Here is a 24,450-nt window from a genome sequence, read left to right as displayed (position 1 = left end):
AATTTTCCCTACTGTCTACATGCAATGTGTGAATTCTATATAATCTGCAATGTTACATCTTTCTCACAAACAGACACATGCCAGTGCTTACTAGGCTAAAGAAAAAGCACAACATATTCATAAACATTCTGACAACTGGAGGAAGGGTCAGGTTCAAAAAACGACCCTTGTTAAAAGTAGACAAAGTACTGGACTAAGAACTGCATGTAGGGAGGAAGCTAATGTGGACATTAAAAAATGGACAGGATTTCTGAATTGATTCTCCTGTATCCTTTTAAAAATAGTCTCAAGTTCTTTTGCCCTCAGTTATGGAGAAATATGCAAGTAAATTTACCAAATTCTTATTTTTAAAAACATGAATAAAATATTCACACATCTGAACCTTTCAAGCTTCATAGGTGTAACTTGGTAAAGAATTCGTCATGCAGCCATTGAAGATGAGAAGTCTTGCAGTAATTATAAGATACACACAAACACACACAAAAAGGTGGCAACTCATAAGTCACTGCCACAGTCAGGGATTTAAATCTTGTCAAAGAAGCTAACTTAAGTCTACCCTGAAAAAAGAAGATATTTACTCACATTGTGAGAAGCAGAAAACTAGTTGAAGAACAGAACTGATTAACATTTGTCTGAATGGTGAGAATAATAGGATCTCACTTCCAAGGAAACTGGTGCTGCAGATGTTTGGTCATTCTTCTTCATAAATGATGGAGCATTGGTGTAGTTCTAAATATTGCTTTACTATTACACGTTATAATGCATTCATAATTAATAGTTAATAGCAAATTTTGGGCATATTTTGTGCCTTGGTTTAAATACCACTAGTGCATTGTTTCTGTTTCAGTGAAACAAGGATATATTGTCATTGAGTCATACAAGCTTTGCATTAAAGGAAAGAGGAAAATTTAGTCACTGTTTTAGATTGCATTGAGCTATTCATGAAATACATGAATTCTTGCAACAAAATAATAATAATAATAATAATCTTTGTCTGCAGTAAAAGGAAGAACCAGAGGCACACCCCTCAGTTTATTACCATTAATCTATATGCTTGAGTTTATGATACTCTGAGAGCTGGAGTGTTCAGAAACAAGATAGGATGAAAATCAACCCATTTGAGATACGGTGCTGGAGAAGAGTGCTGAGATACCATGGATGGCCAATGTCCACAGTGTTTTTTCTCAAAAACTGCCCTTACACTTTAGCAATAGCAATAGCAAGTACATTTCTATACTGCTTATCAGTGCACCTAAGCACTCCCTAAGCAGTTTACAAATTGTAAGCTAATTGCCCCCAACAAGCTGGGTACTCATTTTAGCGACCTTAGAAGGATGCAAGCCTGAGTCGAGCTTCAGCCCTTTTGCTAGTATTGAACTCTTTGTGAGTGAATGGCTGCAGTACAGGCATTTAACCACTGCACTACCAGGGCTGGTGAATCACTTTAGAGGGATACATCAGTTAACACAGTAGATGTGTGGAGAAATCATCAAGGAAGAATACAGATTTGTGTCCCAAACTTGCAGAAATAGTATAAAGAAAGCTAAAGCTCACAGAGATGTGAGACTGACTATACAAGCAAAAAGCAACAAAAGGGGGTTTTTTTCCAGATAAATTCAAGGCAAGAGGCAGTGGGATTTTTGTTCAGTAAGGATGGCAATATTATAACTGATTACAGTGAAAAGGCAGAACTACTCAATACATATTTTGCTCCTGCTTTCCCCCCAAAAGAGAACTGTGTGTTTTCATGCAGCAGAAGAGGCCTTGGCAAAGTATCTGGATTGCAAATCAAGATTGCTAAGGAGTTAGTCAGGAATCATCTGGCTGACCTAAAGGAGTTCAGATCTGCAGGGCTAGAGAAACTGTATCCCAGAGTACCTAAGAAACTTGCTTCTCAACCTCTTGGCATCATTTCTGAGAAATCTCCCCCCCCCCTTTTTTTTTATTAAACATCTATATATATACATATAGAATGAAGAAATTTTTTAAAAAACAGACATAGAACAGATACATTTATACATATTTCTTTTGTGTGTAGCTTATATAGTTATGGAAGACTTCCTAGTGTCTCACTACTATCCTTTTTTCTTTAATAAAATAATCCCAATTTTCTGTACATTTTGTCATGTCATGGTCTATATGCTTTACTGTCTTTGTTTACTTTATGCTGGTTTATTATATTTTTATGTTAGTCAATTGATTGCATAAAGCGCACTTAGAGAACATGTGAGGTGTCAGAGGATTGGAGAAGGGCAAACATTGTCCCTCTCTGTAAAAAAAAAAGAAAGAAAGAAAGAAAAAGAAAAAAGGCAAAAAAAGAAGATCCAGGAAACTGCAGATCAGCATAACCTCAATATCAGAGAAAATATTAGAATAGATTATATAGGACTCAAAGTATCTTGATGATGATGCAGTGATGAATAAGAGCCAAATCAGCATAACCTCAATATCAGAGAAAATATTAGAATAGATTATATAGGACTCAAAGTATCTTGATGATGATGCAGTGATGAATAAGAGCCAAATCAGCATAACCTCAATATCAGAGAAAATATTAGAATAGATTATATAGGACTCAAAGTATCTTGATGATGATGCAGTGATGAATAAGAGCCAACATCAGTTTGCCAAGAATAAATCCTGCCAAACTAATCTTACATCATTTTTTGATCGGATCACGAGTTTAGTCAATAGTGGGAATGCAGCAAGTGTCATTTATCTGGATTTCAGCAAAGCATTTGCTAAGGTTCCCTAGAATGTTTTCATTAGCAAAATGTTTGGATGTGGAATAGATGGGAACACTGTCAGATAGATCCATAACTGATTTGAAAATGGCACTTAAAGAGTTATCATCAGTGGCTTCTCTTCAAACAAGAAGAAAGTCTCAAATGGAGTGCCTCATGGTTCTATCCTAGGGCCATTACTCTTCAACATTTTTATAAATGACTTAAATGATGGGATGGAGGGAATCCTCATCAAGTTTGCAGATGACACAAAACTGGGAAGGGTGGTTAACAAATTGGAAGATAGGAACAAAATTCAAATGGACCTAAATAAACTAGAAAATTGGACTGAAATTAATAAAATGAAATCCAAGACAGACAAATGCAAAATTCTATATTTAGGCCAAATGCACAGGTATAGGATGAGGGATATGTGGTTTAGCTGTATTACATGTGGAAAGGACCTTGGAATTATTGTTGATCATAAATTGAACATGAGCCAACAGTATGGTGCTGCAGCAAAAAAGGCAAGTGCTATTTTAGCTTGCATTAATAGAAGTGTAGTTTCCAATTAAGAGAAGCAACAGTCCCACTATAGCCTTCACTGGTCAGGACTCATCTGGAGTCCTGTATACAGTTCTGGATGCCTCATTTTAAGAAGGATATAGTCAAGTTGGAGCGAGTTCACAGAAGGACAATGGGGAAGATAAGTGGTATGGAGAACAAAATGTATGAGCAAAGGCTGAATGATCTGGGCATGTTTGCCGGTGAAGAGAAGACTGAGGAGTGACATGATTACCTTCTCTAAATATCTCAAGGGCTGTCACAAAGGGCTGCTCTCTGCTGCCCCAGAGGGCAGGACCAAGTCTAATGGTCTGAAATGACAGGAGAGTAAATTTCAGTTCTTACTGGTGACATGTGAGAATCACCCCTGCTTTACCCACTCCTGCTTTACTCCATCACCAAACAGCTGAAGTTAAAAAAAAAACATTTGGGGGCAGTGTTAGAGGTGGATGAAATTTGCACATTCAGTTTTTCTTTCTTTCTCCTGTATCCTTTTAAAAATAGTCTCAAGTTCTTTTGCTCTCAATTATGGGGAAATATGCAAGTAAATTTACTTAGAGCTCATTCCCATTGGAGGAATGACTCGATTTCTGATCCGGCTTGGCTGCATGTCAGAAATCGATTCCCAAAAGGTCCCTTGTCCCCACTGCAAACAAAATGTACCTTTCTCCAGAGTAAGTGCGGGGTTTGGCGCATGATTCTTCTTCCCATTTATGCTCTGGGTGTCATTCATTTGACAGCAGGACTGGAGGAGGAAGGGAGGGAGGGAGAAGCCCCCAAGTTGGAGATGGAGGAGGAGGAAGAAGGCCTGGGAAGAAGGGAGAAATGGGGGACTTCTGGGAGCAGGGAGGGAGAAAAACGGAGGACTCTGGCAAAGGCAAGGCACACAAGGAACTGGGAGCATTGGGAGAGAGAGAAACGGGACTTCGGGGAGCAGGGAGGGAGAGGCATGCAGGACTGCTGGGGCATCCTGGGAAGGGGAAAATGGAGGACAATGTTGTTTTTTAAAATTAAACTGAGTGCATATGCAATTGATTGCTTTAGCAACTACATGCCTTTGCAAGTAGTTGCAAAAGCAATCAATCGAATATTCGTTCAGTTTAATTTTTTTAAAAGAAAACAAGTACAAAGGCAGCACTGACGGGGGGGGGGGGGAATGGTGGATCTGTCATAAACTGAGGAGGGATGGTAAAAACCCCTCTGCCATTTGTCCCTCCCCTCCTGAATGCTGTGATTCCAATCTGTCATTCCCACCTATTTGACTCGCTTCAGGATCGATTCCTGTGAAAAGAACTGCAAAAAAACTAGTATCAACTAACCCTGGGTTATTTGTGTTTGCCCTGCTTCTTTCCTCCTGGAATTGATCCATTGAGGATCAGAAGCAGGTTCAAATGGAAATGAGAGTCGTTTGCCCCAAATCCTGCTTCGGAGCAAACTGCAATGGGAATGAGCCCTAAATTCTTATTTTTAAAAACCCGAATAAAATATTCACACATCTGAACCTCTCAAGCTCCATGTGTGTAACTTGGTAAGGAATTTGTCATGGAGCCATTGAAGATGAGGAGTCTCTCAGTAATTATAACACACACACACACACACACACACACACACAAAGGTGGCAACTCATAAGATTTAAACCCAGACTAAGCACTCGAAGCCCTCTGCTGGATGGATGAATCTATCCATTCCATCTCCTCCCACGTTTCAGTATTTTAAAATACCAAGTTCTTGCTGTTCCATTTATACAGAAATTTGCAAAAGTTGTTAAGTTCTTCCCAAATAAAGGGAGGAGGAGGTTCTGGCTGTGCAACATTTCCACATACCCATTAATCATCACTAGAGAAATAGCTGACATTGTCACAATTTTAACTGAATATCCTCAATGGTGGAGCACGTTGTGACACAAGACAGAAATGGAGACACATGAACTCGGTGTATAAATTGTGTTCTCTGCCGAAGCACTCCTAATGCTGTGAAGTGATTAGCTGCTGAGTTAATTGGTATCTTCTTTTTCAGTGCAGCTGAGATGCCCTCTTGAACATCTATGGATGTGTGTCCACTTGTGACAGTTATTTTTCTGCTGTAACTTTTCAGTAGCGGGGAAAGTGGACTCTGACTGCAGAATGATGTGATTCAGAGCAGGCTGGTTTCATTTCTTACACCCTGACACTGCTTCAGTTAGAGCAGTATAGTGCATATGCTGACTTAAAGATAAGATAGTGTAACAGCATCATTACACTGTACATATTGGAATTATATTGGCATATTTCAAATATGAGATTGCCATGTAAATCATGTACATGTGTTCACAAGTCTAATTATGTCAGATGCACATCGGAAAAACTGATTATCTTTACATTTCACAAAAGCTCTTGGGAGCAATTTAAAAATATAGCAAAAGCTTAGTGCGAACATCTAACTGTCTGGTTTTCATAGAAGAGTTGGTAGGATAAATGATTCAGTAGCATAGGTCCTGCAAAGGATAAAGCTGTGCTAAGCACTCTATAATTCAGCGTACATTTCACTGTGGGATGAACTTGTGTGTTTTTAAAAGTGAAATGGGACAGTTTGTTGAGTATTCATATAGGACGGCAGCAATAATTCTTTTATCCATGCAACTTCTGTCTTTGATGAATTGGGTAGCTAGCACTGAGCTCTAGCATTTGCTATGAGAAACAACTTGAAACAGGGGTACTTGAACAAAAGGAAAGAAGAACTAGCTTCGTTACAATTTTTTTCAAGTTCATTTTATCCATATGACTCTCCTAATCTGATATTTTCAGTGATCATCTCAGGATAAGCATTGGGGTGTAACTGGTAGGCAGAGATGAGTGCACTGCCCTCCCAAATTCTGCATCCTCCATTAAATTTCCTTCACTTCCCAAATTTCTCACATTGCAGTTTATATATCAAGCCATGGAAGGTTGCATCCATGGATAATGAATTCATGGATATGGAGGGCTGATTGCATTTATTAAAACATTGTACATGTATAACGGGTGGGCAAAGTGCAGTCCATGGGACACGTGTCCCTTGGGCCCCCTAAGTGTGATCCCTGAAGCCTACCAGAAGTCCCCTTAAGCCCCCAGATCCACCAAGAAAGTTTCTGATTAATTATTTTTTGCCCCCAAAATGCCTGAAAGCTATCAAGACCCCTGAAAAAGTAACACCTTCCTTGTCATTTTAAGACATTTTTAGATAACAGTGATTCTTAATGCATACTAATACAGCAGCATGCTATTTTGACAAATGGACATGCCAGAGTCCCTCCCACCAGAGAAAACAAACAAAAAAAAAAAAAACAGCAAATCTGGCTTTTCAGGGCTAATGGTTGGTTCCAGTTCAGAAAGCACCAGCAAAAAATCCTGCTCATAAATATGTGAAGAGTCTGACAAATCCAAGATTTTTAATTAATGATCCTTCTTCTAATGGCGCCTAGAGTGATCTTTTGGGTTTTTTTTTCCCTTTTCTTTCTGTGGCTGACACAATAAACCATTATTTTCGGTGGATTGCTCTCACTTCTCCCTTCCCTATTAGAAAGAGTAGTTTCCTGAATATTGTACCTTGAAATATTCTTAGTCACTTTCAGTTCTTGGAAGCTTTAACCTCTAAACCTCTGTGTGAGTGTAGTCACCTCGCAGAATTAAAGCAGTTCCACATAGCCATGAGTCTATTCCACAGAATCCTAAGATTAGTAGTTTGGTGAGGCACTGGAGCTCTCTGACAGACCAGGTTGAATACCTCACCAAATGCCAAGATTCTGTAGGATAAAGCCAAGTGGTGTCAAACTGCTTTAATTCTATATTGTGGCTATATTCTATATTTCTCTGGAGTTAAATCCCATAAAGCTCAGGTGAATTTACTCTAAGCAGACAAGTTTTGGGTTGTATTCACAGTGCAAAGCAGGTCATATGGAAATGCAGGTGTCTATTTATTGTCTTGTTAGGATGGATGTTACTTTTTGTTGGTGAGTATTCAGAACACTCGGTGGTTCTCAAAATCAGAGATCAAGAAGGTTACTTCTTTGAACTCTAGACTCTGGCCAGTGGTATGGTCGGCATGGCCAGTGGCCAAGCTGACTGGGGAATCTGGATGTTGTAGTCAAAAGCAGCGACATTCCCTTGTTCTGCCACAGAATATTGCACTGGGCAGTGCAGATGTAATATTTACATTGTTTCTGCCCCCCCCCCCAAAAAAAAAAAAATAAGGCAGAAATTACTTTGCTGGATTAGCCCGAGCACAGTTTCTTGAATTTCTTATCCAGATGCCTTTGGAAATGTACAAACAGAAAGATGACAGAGATACTCCCCCCCCCCCAAAAAAAAAAAGCATTTCTTTTTCAGGTTCATGTTATGCATCGGAACATCAGAATTTCCATATTCAGCCAGTCAGTGTTTCTAGCCCTAGAATTTTAGGGTCCTCAAATTTCTGTTCCATGAATGGGGGCTTAACAAAATGATACATCCATGTGGGATAGGGGTGCACAATCTTTTCAAGCCTCTGAGCTGCATTCAGTGTTGGCTGGAGTGAGGAAAGGACTTTGTATCTGTATACCTGCATGTATGCACACAGATTCTCCAACTATCTCAGCACAAAATGTAAAAGGTTTAAATCCCCCCTGCCTGTTTGCCTGCTGTAAAGAGGGAGAGCAGGGGAGGGTTGGATGGGCAAAGGAGGAGGAAGGAGGGGGAAGGGAGGACCCAGGGGCAGAAGCAGGATGGAAGGACTCCCAGCTGAGCCCAGGGCGGAAAGAGTCGCAGCTGGCGCCAGAAAGGCAGCCAGGGGAGGGCCCTCAGGAGGAGGCCCATATAAGGCCAGGAGAGGAAGAGGGAAGGGGAGGATACGGGGCACGCGGAAGAGGGGTTCGAGGAGGCATTAGGGAAAGGAGAGAAGGAGGCCGGGGCCCACGCCCGGCGACGCCAAGCACCAACTTTAACTCCTTCACACGGGCTGGGAGGATAAGGGCAGGACCTTGCCACGTGTCCGTGCCGGTGAGTCCAAGACGCCAGGGGACCGAAAAGGGTGAGCCTTTTAACCCGGCAGCCAGCCGCGGCGAGGGAGGCGGAGGGTGGTCGGAACCCACCTGGTGGGAGTGGAGGAACCGGAGCAGCCCAGGAGGGGTAACTACTCCCGTGCTGAGGCCGGCAGAAGAGCAGCCGCAGGCCAGACTAGCCTACCGCCCGGCTCGCCCCGGAGGACTTGCACTCGAGTGAGCGTGCAGAGGAGCCCTGTGGAAAAGCGAAGGCTGTGCCGTTAACAGCCACCCCACGTCCAGTGAAGTAACTAGGGAGTGGGGAAGAGTTCTCTTTATGAGGCGGATATCTCTGGAATTGTTGGAAATAAAGTTGGACTGTTGTTGACTGCTCTCCTGGCTTGAGTGGTGGTTTGCTGAAAAAGGGACCTAACCCCGCTACCATGGATCCCCAAAGGGTATTACCACCTATGGGACCCCCGGCTTCGCTCACACCTGCCTACCTGACGAGATCGAGAGATCACTGTGGTGAGGATGAAGATGAAACCCTATGCATACATAAAAGTCTTCTCTGCTTCTTTGTGCAGTGGAAGAGAGTGATATTGGAAGCAAAATTGCTAGAGCCTTTCATGCAGCAGTAGATGCTGAACATTCTGTCCCAGGGGTGCTCATAGCAGTGCCAGAATAGCCATCTCTTCCTAAAACCAGGTGTGGCTCAGGGCTCTGCACATAGTTTGTGGAACCTATTGTAGAAACACAGCAATAGTTAAGGACCAGATTTTTCTGTAGGAACCTGCCTGAGAATTAAGAACAGCAGTGGAAGCCTGCTGTGTCCTGCATCAGATGAACTGGTGAGCATGCACAAAGCATTATCTTTTCTGTAGTAGCACCAAGATATTTTTAAAAAGGAAACTTCTGAGAGGAATTCTGCCTGGCTCCAACACTGCTTGTCCTTTATCCCATCTTTCTGCCAAATGGGACCCAAGGTGGATCAGATGAATTAAAACACAGTGCATAAATTAAAACCTAATAATAAAAACAAGAAAAAAACACACACACATAAATTTCTCAGGTTATGAAGTATGACCAGAAGTGTGTTTTGTTGTTGTGTGCCTTAAAGTTGTTTCTGACTGACAGCAATGCTAAACAACTCTATTATGGAGTTTTCTGGGCAAGATTTGTTCAGACAGGGTTTGCCATTCCCTTCTGAGGCAGAGAGAAACCCAGTGGATTTCATAGTCAAGCTGGGAACTGACCCTTGGTTTCCAGAGTTGCAATCTCACACTCAAACCACTATGCCATGGAGTGTGTTTACACAGTTAAAACTAGTGTTCCAGCTGCACCTGCTCCTGAAGATGTCAGATCCAGCTACAGTGACGCATGCCTTGGTTACCGTATATACTCATCTACGAGTCAACCTCATGTATAAGTCAAGGGCAGGTCTGGGGAACAAAATTATGGATTTTGTTATAACCCTTGGATAAGTCAAGGGTAAAACTTAGGGACATGCCACAAAGGATCTAAACGATGAAGCAAAGGAATACAGTGCCAAAGAACCTACAAAATTATGGCAGGCATAGATATTTTGGCTCACATTAAAGGCTGGCTGAAAGAAAGAATAGAGGGAGGTCAGTGCTTCTAGGACAGATTGCACTCTTGCCTTTCGCCAGGGGATGGTTTCCTTTTTAATAAGAGTTAAAGTATTGTATTTACATTGACCTGTGGTTAAGTTGGCCTAGGTTTTTGGGGTCCATTTTTTGACTAAAATCTCTAGACTTATACATGAGTATATACAGACATCCCATTTGAATTACTGTAACATACTCCACATGGAGCTGCCTTTGGAAACTGTTTAGAACATTCCAGTAGGTCCAAAATGCTGCTGAACGGGGCCGGTTACAGGGAATCTATAATCCCCCCTTTTGAAAAAGGTTTACTAGCTACCAATCTGTTTCCAGGCATTTTTCAAAGAGGATGACTGCATTGCAGATGGACAGACTCAATCAAGGAAACCATGGCCCTGAGCAGGGCTGTTGGTGAGAGTTTGGCTTGAAGGTCTCTCATTCAATGGGTCACTGTAAGTCAAAGTCAACTTGATAGCAGTTAACAACAGCAACAGCCAGTTACTCAATGCATTTCAGCAGGGGTTTTATTTTCATTGAGTATTGCATATGAAAGCTAATCACATCCTGCTAATTTTCTGAAGATGTTTGTTTTAATATCTTTACGTACTTTCCTGTATTACTGAGGGAACTTGTGCACTGCACAGATGGGCTTTCATATTTAGTGCAGCAGTGCTGGTCATAGTGCTGGAAACTGGTTGGGTAGGCGATTTTCCTGATTCTGCAGCTGAGCACTAACAGACTGATCTGGCCAGTAGCATGTACTCTTGGTCTGACCTTACACAGTAGTTCCAGAGTTTCCTGCTGCTGTCAGAAACAATGTTGGGATGTTACCCTGAAATGAAAGCTGAACATTAATGGCTTGGTAGAGAGGGCAACTGCATGCCCTCTAGTAGAAAAAAACTAGGTCACTGCTGCTTTAAAAAATGATGGAGCTTTCCAGCAGATAGAGTTAGGGGATATTCAGGAGCTTACTGAGCATAACTTTGGTTTGCAAAGCATGAAAACCAAGCCCAAGGGCAAAAAAGGGATTGCCAGAACAAAATCAACAGAACTTGCATGATAGCTGGCGTCTTCTATAATGACATAAATCCTCTATCAGGATCTAGATATGTTAGATTATTTTGGCAGCAGTATTAAGTAAGGGCAGTAGGAATGAGGGAGGGAACTGAGCAGCTAAAAAGAAGTGTAAGAAATGCTGTCAGTTCTGGAATGTGTCAAAACTTTAAGGTACAGACTCTACAGATATAAAAAGCTACAACTGCAGTGATAAGCAGAAGCTGTGGTGTCCTTGAGTTGTAATCCCCGTAACCCTGCATAACTTCAGAAGTGTAAATTGCCATGAAATAAAGCAATAGTGATGACTTGTTGCTGTGGTGTGCCTTCAAATAGTTTCCAATTTATTGCAGCCCTAAGGTAAACCTATCATGGGATTTTCTGGGGCTGAGAGTGTGCAACTCACCTAAGATCACCCAATGGATTTCCATTGCTGAGCAGAGACTCAAACCCCAGTCTCCAGAATCAGCCTTCAAACCACTGCAACATTCTGCCTCTAATAACAATTATGCTTTTTTAAAAAAATAGCTTGCTGCAAAAGGGTGCAGTAGGCAGGTGACTGCTTCTTCAGCTCACCATTTCAAAAGGAGTCTATGTGAGCTTTCTCTGAGCATTCATCTCTTTGTAAAGGGCCACTGCCAACAAATCTGGGGTGTGCTCTGAGTAGGGAAGTATATTCAAGTGTCACACTGTTGCTTCCTGTGCATGCTATGCTGAATGATACAGTCTTGCATGAGGGCTGCTATCAGGGACGTAGCCAGGATTTTAGGAAGGGGGGGGGGGTCCAGACTAAGTGCCACCATTATAATGGGGCTTGGGTGCGGCAGCGCAGCAGCACACACCATTCATTTTTCTAATGGAAGGGGGGGTCAGGACCCCAAGATCCCCCCCTTGGCTACGTCCCTGCTGCTATCCAGTCATGGTATTCAAGTTATGCTATTGCCACACCTAAGTGTATCATCTTCATATTAAAGCAGACTTGCACTCGCTATTGTGTCCAACCATACCCACTAAATGTGTTTTACAGGTTGTTCAAAAAGCTGATGTGTAGCTAACAGTGATCCTTGTCTTCTCTATCAACATTCCTGGCATCTCTAATTACTGGAGCAGATTTCAGTGAATCATGAAAGAGGAGCAGTTGGTAAACTACGGAGCACAGAGGTGTGTCACAGCAATAGAGTGGGTACATGTTACCCTGGCTAGCAGGGCCAGATTGTCAGTGGTTGGGTTGGTGCAATTGCTCCAGGTCCAGAGCTAAAAGGGACAAAGTGTTCCTTGCTTCCTGAATCTCCTGATGCATCTGTTATTGTCCATAATTTCTATGCCACCTGAGTAATGGAGTAAAAAAATGCATGAGATCAAGCTGTTGGTCTCATGGAGGCTGCAGGGCTGAAAAGGAGGTCAGAGATAAAGTTTTTGGTGCTGTTGTCTCTTGTCCATTGCAATCTGTAGTTATTTATGTCTTTTCTGTAGTGGTAGAATTCAAATATATAGCCGTGTTAGTCTATAGAATCAATATGTAGCGAGATCTTGTAGCACCTTTGAGAGGAACAGTTAGTCTCAAAGATGCTACAAGATCTCTCTACATGTCATTTCTTTGGCATTCTGTTAATCCCATGGGGCACAAAGGGTCCCCTGTTTTGAGAACTGCTCCAGGGCCCCAACCTCTTTAAACTGACATTGCTGAGCAGGACACATTTGCCATCTCTTCTATAGGCCCAAACCATTCCTTTGCTTCCTGCACTGCAATCTTTACTCAGTCTAGTGCATATTGTGTAGATACAATTAAGGCACACTTGTGTAGTTAGCAGAAAAATAGTTTCCATTGCATTTGACATCAGAATGTCTTTCCAACATTCCTTAGTGGTTTGCATCCAGAACCAAAGCAAGCTCTGTTAAAGTATTTTGGTCATTGTCCAAGTTGAAGTGGGACTTCTCCGAAACAACCCAGAGCAAAACAGACTGCTCATAAAGCCCCAGGGCCTGCACTGGAGATTCAGAGGGACACAGGCATTCAGATAAGGTGGTTCCCTACCACCAGCAGCTTATTTAGTGAACAAAACAGAAAGAAAAACACCAGAAGGGGAAGAGGAGATGTAGGAAGTGTAGGTTTGTGACTGACAAGTCTAATGTTCAGCCAAGAAATATATTTACCACAGTCCTTCTTTTTATTTGTAATCACATTGCTTTGGGAAGGAATGCAGAAGGAATTAACAGTAGCTATCAACTGAGAAGGGGAAATACACTATGTGTATTTTTCCCCATCCTCATTCCCTGACCCCATGCTACTGAATATTTGCAGATTATTTAGCTAATAGCATTTCTATGAAACATGTCTGATTGAATTAAAAGACACAGGAGAAAAGACTCATACGTTGCCTTCACCTTTAAACACTACCCTTGCAGACAAAAATATATGGGAATGGGAAATAGGGAAATGTAATGATTGGGGAAAAGGAGAAGGCATGGACATTTCAATTTGACTTTCTTTTAGTTGGCAAAGTAACTGCAAGAAACCTTTAAAAAATTCTTTATAGGGGAAAAAATGTCAAATGAATGTTTCCCCCTCCACTGGGGCTTGTTAAAGAATCCATAACTTTGCTCAATGCCCTGCTTCCCTGCCTTGTTTTCCAGCCCCATTTCACATTCTCTCTGTTACTATAACACTATGACACCATGGTGTGCTAATGTCATCATTCGCTCTCACACTCATTCACGCACATACACATGCCTGGAAATTTAAGCGGAAAGGGCAAAAGGGTCTTATAGTTTTAAAAGGCATTTATTTCATTAACCTTCTGCCTCTTTGTTCAGGCATACTAAGCACTGCCACACGAAAGCCAGGGATAGATCAAACAGATAGATCCATAGCTGCTGACTTTCCTCTTTAAGCAGTAAGTTAAGTCTGGGAACTCTGATCTATCCCAATCAAGAAGCCCCCGGAACCAGAGAAAAAGACTTTTTTAAAGGTAAGACTATTTTATTTATATTTTGGAATGGGGTGTGTGTGTGTGTGTGTGTGTGTGTGAGTGAGAGAGAGAGAGAGAGAGAGAGAGCAGGCACCAAACAATGAAAAGGTGTGGGCATGTCTTGGAGTAGGTGGACAGTTCCAAATGCTATTGTACACGATAAAGTTTTGGGGCAAATAGATGCTGTAATCCCAGAATAGTTCTGAAGGTGTGAGAGGAAAAAGAGCACTTCTGATTGAATAGCATTTCTACATCCAACACTACTGTAGCAGGGAAAGAGGTTTAGGGGATAAGGTCCTAAGTCTATAAAGGTGAAGCAAACTACTTTCTGAGGTGGTATCCAAGCCAGATCTTTTATTTAGTGCACATTCTATATACATAAAACTAGACCTACAACATAGGCATTCTTTGTTGTGACTTCACAGTTATAAACAATGTTCCTGGATTTCAGGTCCTTATCATATACAGGTCTCTCTAAACAAAAAACAGCTGTGGGGGGGGGGGGAATCTAAAGTCTATTGAGAGGGTACATTTGTTGACGGAGTACATTTTATTTTGGCCAGTATTAACACATTGAGATGAAGTCCTATGCTATTTTTGGCGGGAGGAAGAAGGACTCATGATACAGAAAAGCAGAAGTGCTATGTAGAGAAATTTAAATTTCTTCAGTTACTGAGACACTGAAGTACATATCAGTCACAAAATATCCCACAATATAATAAATTTATTTTATTTTACTGTATCTTATTTTTATCTTTGTTTCACATTGTGTTTTTCTGCTCTGGGTTTGGCTTGAACATGCTTGATTTTCACAAAAACTCTTCTGGGCACTGGACATATGTATACTCCACAATATACTGAAATTCTCACTTTTTAGGTCATAAAATACCCCACCCGTCACACATAGCTTTTGAGGGGGGGAACCTTGGTACATGAGGTAATTTGTAATATTGACATTTTATATTAGTTCATTTATATATTTATAAATAAAGGTTAATAATAATAAATAATAACTTTCAGGTTACACTCATAGACTGAAAGCAGTGTTGCTAGTTTCTCCTTCCCTTCCCTTTTCTCTTTCTCGCTTGAGTGTAATCCACCTTGAGTGTGTACATTTTTATTATTCATTATTTTATATACTCTGTTATGGTAGCACATCCCTCTGGAAACCTTCTGAATCTCCCTACCACTTAATCCCATTCCACATAAAACATTTATAGGATTTGGGGAAAACATTCAACATCTGAAATATCTGTGTGGGGGAGCAATCAAATAAACTGCCTCCTTGGATCCCATGTTAGAAGAATGGTGGGATATAAATTAAATTAAATTAAGACAATTTTTTTCATATGCTTCATTCTATGGGCATTCTGTAAGTCTGCATAGATATATCTACTAATCTGTGCTCATCTGAATACAATAGGACTTCCATCTGAGTAAACATGAACAGGCTTGCACTGTTAAATACCTCTTCAGTGTGCTTGAACTTTGGGAATGTACAACTGGAATCATCAGTCAAAGAATGGTTATCCAAGTTGCCTGAGTCTTTAAGGTAAGCCAACACACAACCAACATTCTTCATAGTTCTTATTTTGCCCCATACATGTGATAGATTAATGGTTTGGGTAAATGTGTATGTTACAGGGAATACTTGGCCAAACCTTATTTACAGAGGAAAAAAATATATTTTATATATCTCCTTGTGGGGTGGGGGAGGAATCCTTAAGATGGACAAATCAACAACCAATTAAATGAATCAATTTGCCGTGAACTAATTAGAGTATTGAACTGGTACAAGGGTTATGATACAGGAAGACAAACATCCTAACTAGGTACTAGTCCCCAACCCATTAATATTGATATTTACTTCTGGCAGTTTCAGATAAATTGGCTTTCTGAAAACCATAAGAAAAATATGAAAGGTCATCACAGAATAGTTTCACCAGTCCTTTGGTTTAAATGGGAGAGACAGTAGCATACAAAATCATTCTCTTTAAATTTGAATGATGTTTTCTAGACAGATTCATAAGACATCACTCCATGTTGCTAAAAACTGTCAGTGTTATCATAATCTTCAGTGCCTTTGAGGCTTGATTTTAGCCAGAGCTCAGAGGCAGAAGCTGTGAATGCAAATCCTGTGGAATATGTGAAATAACATTTGTTCTTCTAGGTGTAGCTCTGAGCTTTAGAAACAATTATGTTTACCACAGAGGCACTGTTGTTAACAGTCTTCTGAAAGAAAGGAACAGGCCAATATTTTGTCAATAAGTTACTATGGTGCAAGTTGGACTTACACCATTGTAACTCACTTTCTTGTTCATTGCATAGATTGGAATTTTGTTCTCACCATTCAGTGACCAAAGCCCCACCCCCCACCCCCGGTGCACCTTGCAAGCCACACAACTCCCACACCTCATTGCTATTTCTAGATTGTCAGAAAGCAAGGGGATCAGCAATAATACACCCAGCTATTTTCCTTTAGCTGGATGTATTGCAAGAACATCACTGAAGAGACATCGCAAGAGCCCCCCTGAAGATACCTACAGATGCCTGCACATCTTACAAGGTGAGTTTGGGAGGTTAACATAAGACGTTATGTATGAAGGTGTAGCTATGTTGAGACACATGCATCTCCCAGTAAAGGACCTTGGCCATAATGTGAATAATAGCGGTGCATTTTGACATATGCATTGCACAATGCCCACACATTACAGAGCAGTTGGCCATTAAAGATGACTAGCATTTGTAACTATATGTTTAAGGGCTGTTTATTGTTTTCTTCTTACATTTTGCTTTTGTTCCAAATAACTCAAGGATATGTACATGCCTCTCTCTCCTGTACCATCAACCTCAGTAGTAGGTTGGGCTGTGAGATCATGACAGTTCCAAGATTATATAGGGAGCTCATGGCTACCTATTGATTTGACTCTAGTTCTCCCTTAGTATAGTCCAGTATTATAACAATCATGTCATTCACAATTAAGGCTGTATTAGGATATCAGATAGTTTTAAGAATGTTGAAATCTTCTACTTCGGCAAATATATTCTGTGTAATTTCTAGGCCTTTCAGCTTTCTTGCCCCATTTTCAGCTAAAGCAGCAGAGAAAGTTTTGTTCCACCACAGCCATTTCTTTATTTGTGGTTTGCAATGGGAAATTTTGTTTAATTTTGGAGTGGTGCCATGAATACCTTCAATGTGGCTGCTCCAGATAAGTGCCTTTTGAATGATGATCTTATTTTAGGGGCTTTGTATTGTTAGCTGTGTTTAAAGGATGTGCAGAAGAGTAGTCTACAAATATCTTTTTTTCTTTTAAAGAAAGAAAACCAATGAATATTGGCTGCTCTTTTCAGCACACCACAATTCAATATTTATAAAGTGCCCATTATATACTAGGCTCTGGGCAAAAGTAAAATACAGACCTATGATCTCATAATAGAGAAAGTAAGCATTTGAAAGGGATTCCAAGATGTTTGGCTATACTCACAGTAATGGAAAAATTATATATTTCCTCAGATAATTACCCTCGAGTCAACCTGACTCATGGAGAGCCTGTAGATGAGACATTCTCCAAGACCCCATGTCCTCCACTGCTCTGCTCAGGTCCTGCAAATTCATACCCATGACTTCCCTAATTGCGTTCAGTCATCTGGTGTGCAGTCTTCCTCTCTTTCTACTGCCCTCCACATTTCTTAGCATTATTATTTTTTCTAATGAGCCAAGCCTTCTCATGATGTGGCCAAAGGACAACAGCCTCAGTTTTGTCATCTTTGCTTCCAGGGAGAGGTCAGACGTGATTTGTTCTAGGACATATTTGTTTGCCTTTTTGGTTGTCTATGGTATCCTCAGCACTCCAGCGCCCCATTTCAAATGAGTTGACCTGTCCTCACGCTGCGTTAGCAAGTAGTGCACTAGTTTCCTTCCCTTGTTCTCTGAGATCAGCTCATAAGACAAGTTGAGAATGCTGCTGCTGAACACTAGGGCAGTGAATAGTAAAACAGCTGCCATTCAGGACTTGATCCTGGAAGAACAAGCTGACCTGGCATGTACTACAGAAACCTGGTTGTATGAGGCTGGTGTGTGTGTGTTAATCACTCTCAGCTTTGCCCACCAAGTGTCTCTGTTCAGCAGCAGGTGAGACCTGGGGGACAGGGAGGTGGAGATGCAGTGGTCTATCTTGATTCCATCTCCCTGACCAGATGCCCTCTCACACAGTTGACTGGTTTTGAGTGTGTTTATTTAAAGGTGGGTAGCTGGGACAGAATAGGGCTACTGTTGGTGTATGACCCATCCCCTCTGTACAACAGTCTCCCTTCCTGAACTAGCTCCACATCTAAGCAGGATTCAAATCCTGGTCTCCTAGCATCCTAGTCCAACACTCATGCCAATACAAAATGCTGGCTCACAACATATTCTCTCCCCCAGCAATTTAAAAGAGATCTGAGAAGCAAATATTAATTCTCTGTATGGACATCATCTCCAATTTACATAACAACTGAATGAGAGTAATTTAAAAAACTTTCAGTTTTGTTAATTTCCATTTTTAAAACAGTGTCAATTTTCTCTAGTTTTCTGTCTTCATGCCTGCAGAATATTAGTATGGGTCTCAATAGCAGCAATAAACAATGACATTTTTGCAGTGTGATGTTCACTACATTTTCTACTCTCTTTCTTGAACTGAGGTTATTCTCTGGCCTATAATTAGCGACTTCACCCTTTTCCTTTGTTCCATCCTGACACAGACTGTCTTCTGAATTTCCTTTTGCACAGAGTCGACTAGGAAATGGGAGTAGAAAAGCTAGGGTTTTGTCTAATAAAATCCCAGAAGCAAAGCCTTGTGTTAGTAAAACCTTTTGTTCTGCTATCAAACTTGCTTGAAAAATTACTAATTTGCTTATTTCTGTATATGATAAAAATCTCCAAGTGCCCTCCTGAACATGGACAGTTGTGTGAGGAGAGGGCTCTGTAGGGTTTGTTTTAAGTGTCTCTACTAATTTTTTATTATTCTGACTCTTTCAGTAGGAGAGATATATGTTTAAACTTGTCTTATTAACATGAACAAACCTTGTGCTATGAGAAAGTCATAATCTAAATTTAAACTTTATTTAACATTATTTTTTCATTAATCAGTATTTCATAAGACCTGGATCCAATTGTTAATGCCATTGAGAATAAATACATTAAATCAGTGGAGATTTGGTAAAACAATCAGAATGTAAATTCTGTTTATATAAAGAGATTAACAATTGGATATAAACTTAACGGCCATTTAAATTGTAACACTTTGGCCCGTTACAAATGGGCACAAAATGGCAGCGGCCGTTCCACATGGCTGCCGCCATGAGGACATCACGACCGCGCCGCCTCTATACGGGGCGGAGCGGACGTGACGTCCTCGCTCCGCGCCAGGGCGCTTAGTGCGCCCTTAGTGTGGAGCAGGAAGGAGCTCCGTTTCGGAGCTCCTTCCTGGTTTGGTCCGCTGGGCGCAGCCTTCACACGGCTACGCCCAGTGGACCAAAGGAGAAAGGGGCCAAGCAGCCCCTTTCTCCTCCTCCCCGCCGCCGCGGGGTGTCCTTGGGGCTTGAAGCCCCAAGGACACCCCTGTCCAGGCTGTGGGGAAGGGGCATTTTGCCGCTTCCCCGCAGCCTGAAAAGTGGCGGATCGGGGCCTCAGCGGCTGCCGCTCTGGACGCTGAGACCCCAATACAGCGGGGAAAGGGGCGGTTGCAGCCTGCCCCAAACGGGCGGTCTGTAACCCGCCTATAATTCCATTTTATTTGCTGTTGCAAAATCCCATGAAATCCTGGGATTTGCAATTTAAGAAGTGGTAATTTAGAGTTTCCAGCCAGAGAGATCTAGTACTTCCCCAAACCACAAAACCCCAGATTTCATAAGATGCAGGCAGTACAAGTGAAACTATAGTGCTATAAATTGTGTGATATAAAAATACCTTATGTGTATGTGGAATTATTTTTGAAAAATGTTACTACCTAATGTTATATAGGTTCTAGCAACAATCCAATGCACATGTACCTCCCTGGATACAGTAAAATTTATTTCTAAATAATAATTATTATTTATACAAAATATAGTACCTATTACTGACACTGCTAAATTTATTCTGCAGATGTAAGTACACTGCAGAAATAAAGCAGTTTACTCTACTTTAACTGCCATTCCTCTGCCCTGCAGAATCCTGTAGTTTGGTGAGGCATCAGAGCTCTCGGGCAAAGCAGACTGAATACAAATCCCAGGGTACCACAGGATGGAGCCATGACAGTTAAAGTGGTATCAAACTGCTATATGTCTGCAGTGTGCATACGTACTGAGTACAAATGCATTATTGGCATTTTTTCCTCTGTTGCTTTCTAGGTTTAGCAAATGATTCAGATACTGTTTTTCCCCCCAGTCCTTTTAGATCACATAAAGATGCAAGCTTGGGTTGTGTACTTTTAGTTGCTTTGCTGACTAATAAGCAATAATCAGTGATGGTACTCTGCTCTTTTTTTAGGTAAAAGAGAATGTCAGTGAGAATGTCAATAACCTCCTACTTACTGCAAAGAAACATTTGTACAAAGTGCTGATGACTAATTTCATTCAACACCGAATCAACATGGGACAGAGATACAATTTTGTTATGTCATACTTCCAGCAAGCTCAGGGAGAACAAACCTCAGATTATGCTGTTCTTCCCTTCTGTTATACTGCTCCCATTTCGGGTCACCGAAGCTGAGAGGTACTGACAGACCCAAGATCGTCTAGCAAACAAGAAGTTCATGGAAAACAAACCTATCAGTGGTTACATTAGTTATGGTAATTGTATATTGCCTCCAGTCTAAGGTGCTCGGAATTATAAGCAGAAAGATGTGTTTATAGTTGCTTGTGAGCTTCGCACAAGTATCTAATTGGCCACAGTGGGACCAGAGTGCTGGACTAGGGTTTTTTTTAATCTGATCCAACACTGTTCTTCTTATGTTATTAAGAATTATGAAGGTCTGCAAGAATGTCAACAATTACAGTGGGCCCTCCACATTCTCTGGAGTTAGAGATGTATGAAAGTGGAAAAACTTCAACCAAAAATACACTTTTTTAAAAAACCTGAGAGAATACTTCCCTGGGCATCTGTAGGTCTTCCAGTGCAATTCTACAGTCAACATTCACTTACAGCTTATCATAGAATGGTGCTGTAGGACCTACAAATGCCTAGAGAAGTATTCTTTCTAGGAATCTCAGAGCCCGAACAAACAGGCCAAAATAAAGCTACTTCGGGTCAGTTTGGAGATATGCTATTTAAATTATGCATTTGTCCTAAGAGGCCGGAAGCCATGGCAAAGTCATGCTCCAGTCCTAAGGACTAGAGTGCAGCTTTGGCACAGCTTCTGGCCTCTTAAGATCCATGTGTCATTTAAACAACATACCTCCAAAGTGACCTGAAGCAGCTTTATTTTGGCCTGTCTGTTTGGGCCCTCAGGTCCTCCAGCACAGCTTCTAGTGAAAGTTGGCCATAGAGTTGAACTGGGCAACCTAGAGATTTCTAGAGAGAACATGCTACTCCAATCAGCAAATCCTCCCCAACAGACATCCTCCCCAACTCCCCAATGGGTCTTTTTGATCCAAGCCTTTCCTTTTATTTGCCTCCTTTTTGCAAATATGCAAAGTGGCTGGGAGAAGCTTTGTGAGATTGGATCTCTTCCCTTCAGTTGGTACCTCTCTCGACTCTTGTAAAGTGAGATCTATTTTCTTTTTCTTCTTCTTTTTTAAAATACATTTTATTAATTTTTTAAAAAAATAAAGAAAATAAAAAAATAAAAAACAGACATACAAAAATCTTGGACATTATCATACAATGAGAAGTTACCTAGTAAAGTGAGATCTGAAACATCTCAAGTTCCCCGGGAGTGACTTCCCATGTATTATAAGACTACAAGGTAATTCTTGGGATTGGGTTGGGGCTAGATCATTTTATGTGAAAGCCAGTATGCAGTAGTGGTTTGAGTGTTGGAATAAAATTTTGGAAAAGCAGAGTTAGAATCCCACTCAGTCATGGAAGCCTTGGGCAAGTCACACTCTCTCAAACTCAGAGGAAGGCAGTAGCAAACATCCTCTGAATAATTATTGCCAAGAAAACCCTGTGATAGGTTGCCTTAGGGCTGCAGTAAGTTGGAAGGCACACAACAACAAGATCTTTTTGTGATAAAAAAGAAGAAGATAGAAAACAAATTAGCCTCTGGTAATGCCTAAAAATAAGATCCCTATTGAAGATCTCTTTGTAGTTTCAAAGACAGTTGTTGCTTAAGAGTTTAAATTAACTGGATTATGGTAATACGATGAAATGGAAACAGAAAATGTAATGCATTGCTGTAGAGAGCAGATGCTTTTGTATACTGGAAGAAATGCTGAAAATACTCTCAATCAGTGGAACATATGTATTCTCTCTGGCAGTAAAGGTATAACCACTACTACCAGTACCAACACTATGTGACAGGAGTGGACAAATGTGTGATTGACCTACAAACAAAATATGCCAAAATGAGACGAGACACTGTCTCATCTAATTTTAACTGTCTCTGCTTCTCTCCATTTACCATGAAGAACTGAACTGCATTATTGGTTATTAAAACATTGAAAAAAAGTACTGCCTGTGTTCAATTATTTGTTTAAAATGCTTCTGTTCAACTGTTGTTATTTCATATATGTATAAAAATGTACAGAGGTGTGATTGATTAAAATGCTGAGACCTATTTCAGTACTTTGCAGACAGCAGGGCATGTAATGAAGCTAACAAATAAATACCTTAATAATTATGAAAGAGGAAGAACGGACTGTTTTGTACTACAGCTGCCCTATCTGAAAAACTATAAATTTAGTCTCAGGAAACAAATTACCTAAAAGGAAATTCCATCACCTTATAGGGTCTTTTGGGGAGAGTTATTAATAGGCAGAAGGAAGCGAGAAAGAAGAACCTTGAATACAGATAGTTAATTGTTACTAATTCTTGGTAACAATTCATACACAGTTATTTTTCCATATGAATGAATGAAATTATCAATCATTCAATCAATTTATCCATCTGTAACTTGATTTCCAGGCCAGGCCCATAGTTGAGGTCAAGACTGCAAAGGTGGCATGATCCCAGTCGTTTTATGTTGTGGGTTCTCCATCTTGATGAGATTACTGTAAATTATTTTTTTTTTATGTTCTGAACTTACAGGTATGTTTAAAATTATTATAGCTGTATGCTTATGCAGAATTTTAGATTATGCATAGTTCTACTTACAAGCGTTCAGAACAAGAAACTGAAAATATAATTTAAAAAATATTCATAGCTATATAGTATTGTTTTAGGCTGGCTAAACATCCCAAGCTCCCTGAGTCGTTCCTCATAGGACATGGTTTCCAGACCCTTCACCATTTTAGTCGCCCTCCTCTGGACACGCTCCAGTTTCTCAATGTCCTTTTTGAATTGTGGTGCCCAGAACTGGACACAATATTCAGGTGGGGCCTGACCAAAGCAGAATACAGTGGCACTATTACTTCTCTTGATCTAGACACTATACACCACTTGCACCCCATTAACCAAGTCATCCTTGTTGGTTAGGATCAGATCTAAAATAGCTGACCCCCTTGTTGCCTCTTCCACCTTTTGGACAATGAAATTGTCTTCCAGGCAAGTGAGGAATTTGCTAGACCTTGAGGATTTTGCTGAGTTTGACTTCCAGCAAATATCATGGTGAGGACTATATGAAATGTCTTTTCAGGGTCCCTTAAAATCACCATACAGCTTGCTGATCACTTTGTGTGGTGCTGTCTCCTGCTCTTCACCTCCACACTGGTGGTTGGAACATTCTTCAGAGGTTTGGGTGCAGGGCATTTCTTCTGTGGCTTGGAGTGGCACCATTTCGGAACAGACTGACTGACTGGAGCAGGGGTTAGAGCAGGGGTAGGCAACCTGCGGCCCGGCAAGGCCTTGGGACCAGCCCCAGCCCGGTCCTGCCGCCGATTGCCACTGGGGCCTTTGGCCTCTCGCACGCAGGGGCAAGGGGGGCAATTGTCTATAGAAGCCTCAAAAACATGCATTTATATTAACATTTTTTAAAAAATCAGCAAATTTTTTTGCATGTCCTCCACTTTTTTTTTTTAAAAAGTGTCCTCTATTTGAAAATGTTGTCCTACATTTGTCCCGGTTTATTTATTTATTTAAATTTTTAAAAAATTATTTAGTTATTTATTTTTTGGCTTCGGCCCCCCCCCCAGTTGTCTGAGGGACAGCAACCCGGCCCCCGGCTCAAAAAGATTGCCTATCCCAGGGTTAGAGCATGTGGCAGCGGGGGAGAAGTGGCAGCAAATAAGAGCTTTCAAATTTGGGACCTTGCTTAAGTTTAGTGAGCTTTGCTGGGACTTGCCTGCCAGGTTGGAGCCACACTGCAGGTCCTGCAATTCTTGGAAAGAGTCCTTTGCCTTGGAGTGGCTCCTGTAGTTAAAATCTCTCCCTTTCCTCATCCATGTGTCCAGAGCCTCTGTAAACCCACTACATACGTACAATCTGT

The 24,450-nt window shown here is 41.0% G+C and overlaps 1 long non-coding RNA gene across 1 annotated transcript; it reads left to right on the top strand.

The window, feature by feature from the left end:
• The first annotated feature begins 12,000 nt into the window (after window positions 1–12,000).
• On the top strand, window positions 12,001–21,146 carry LOC149310972 (uncharacterized). Its single transcript, XR_016281743.1, has 5 exons — window positions 12,001–12,098; window positions 13,752–13,906; window positions 15,330–15,458; window positions 16,336–16,472; window positions 20,415–21,146. It is a non-coding gene; the product is annotated as an uncharacterized LOC149310972 (long non-coding RNA).
• The last annotated feature ends 3,304 nt before the right edge of the window (window positions 21,147–24,450 follow it).

This window comes from Sceloporus occidentalis, unplaced genomic scaffold (assembly GCF_023333645.1).
Source record: "Sceloporus occidentalis isolate IW3139 unplaced genomic scaffold, rSceOcc1.0.p SCAF_6, whole genome shotgun sequence".
Classification (NCBI taxonomy): Eukaryota; Metazoa; Chordata; class Lepidosauria; order Squamata; family Phrynosomatidae; genus Sceloporus; species Sceloporus occidentalis.
Note: the sequence above shows the minus strand (reverse complement) of the source record. Positions and strands in the feature narration are given on the sequence as shown.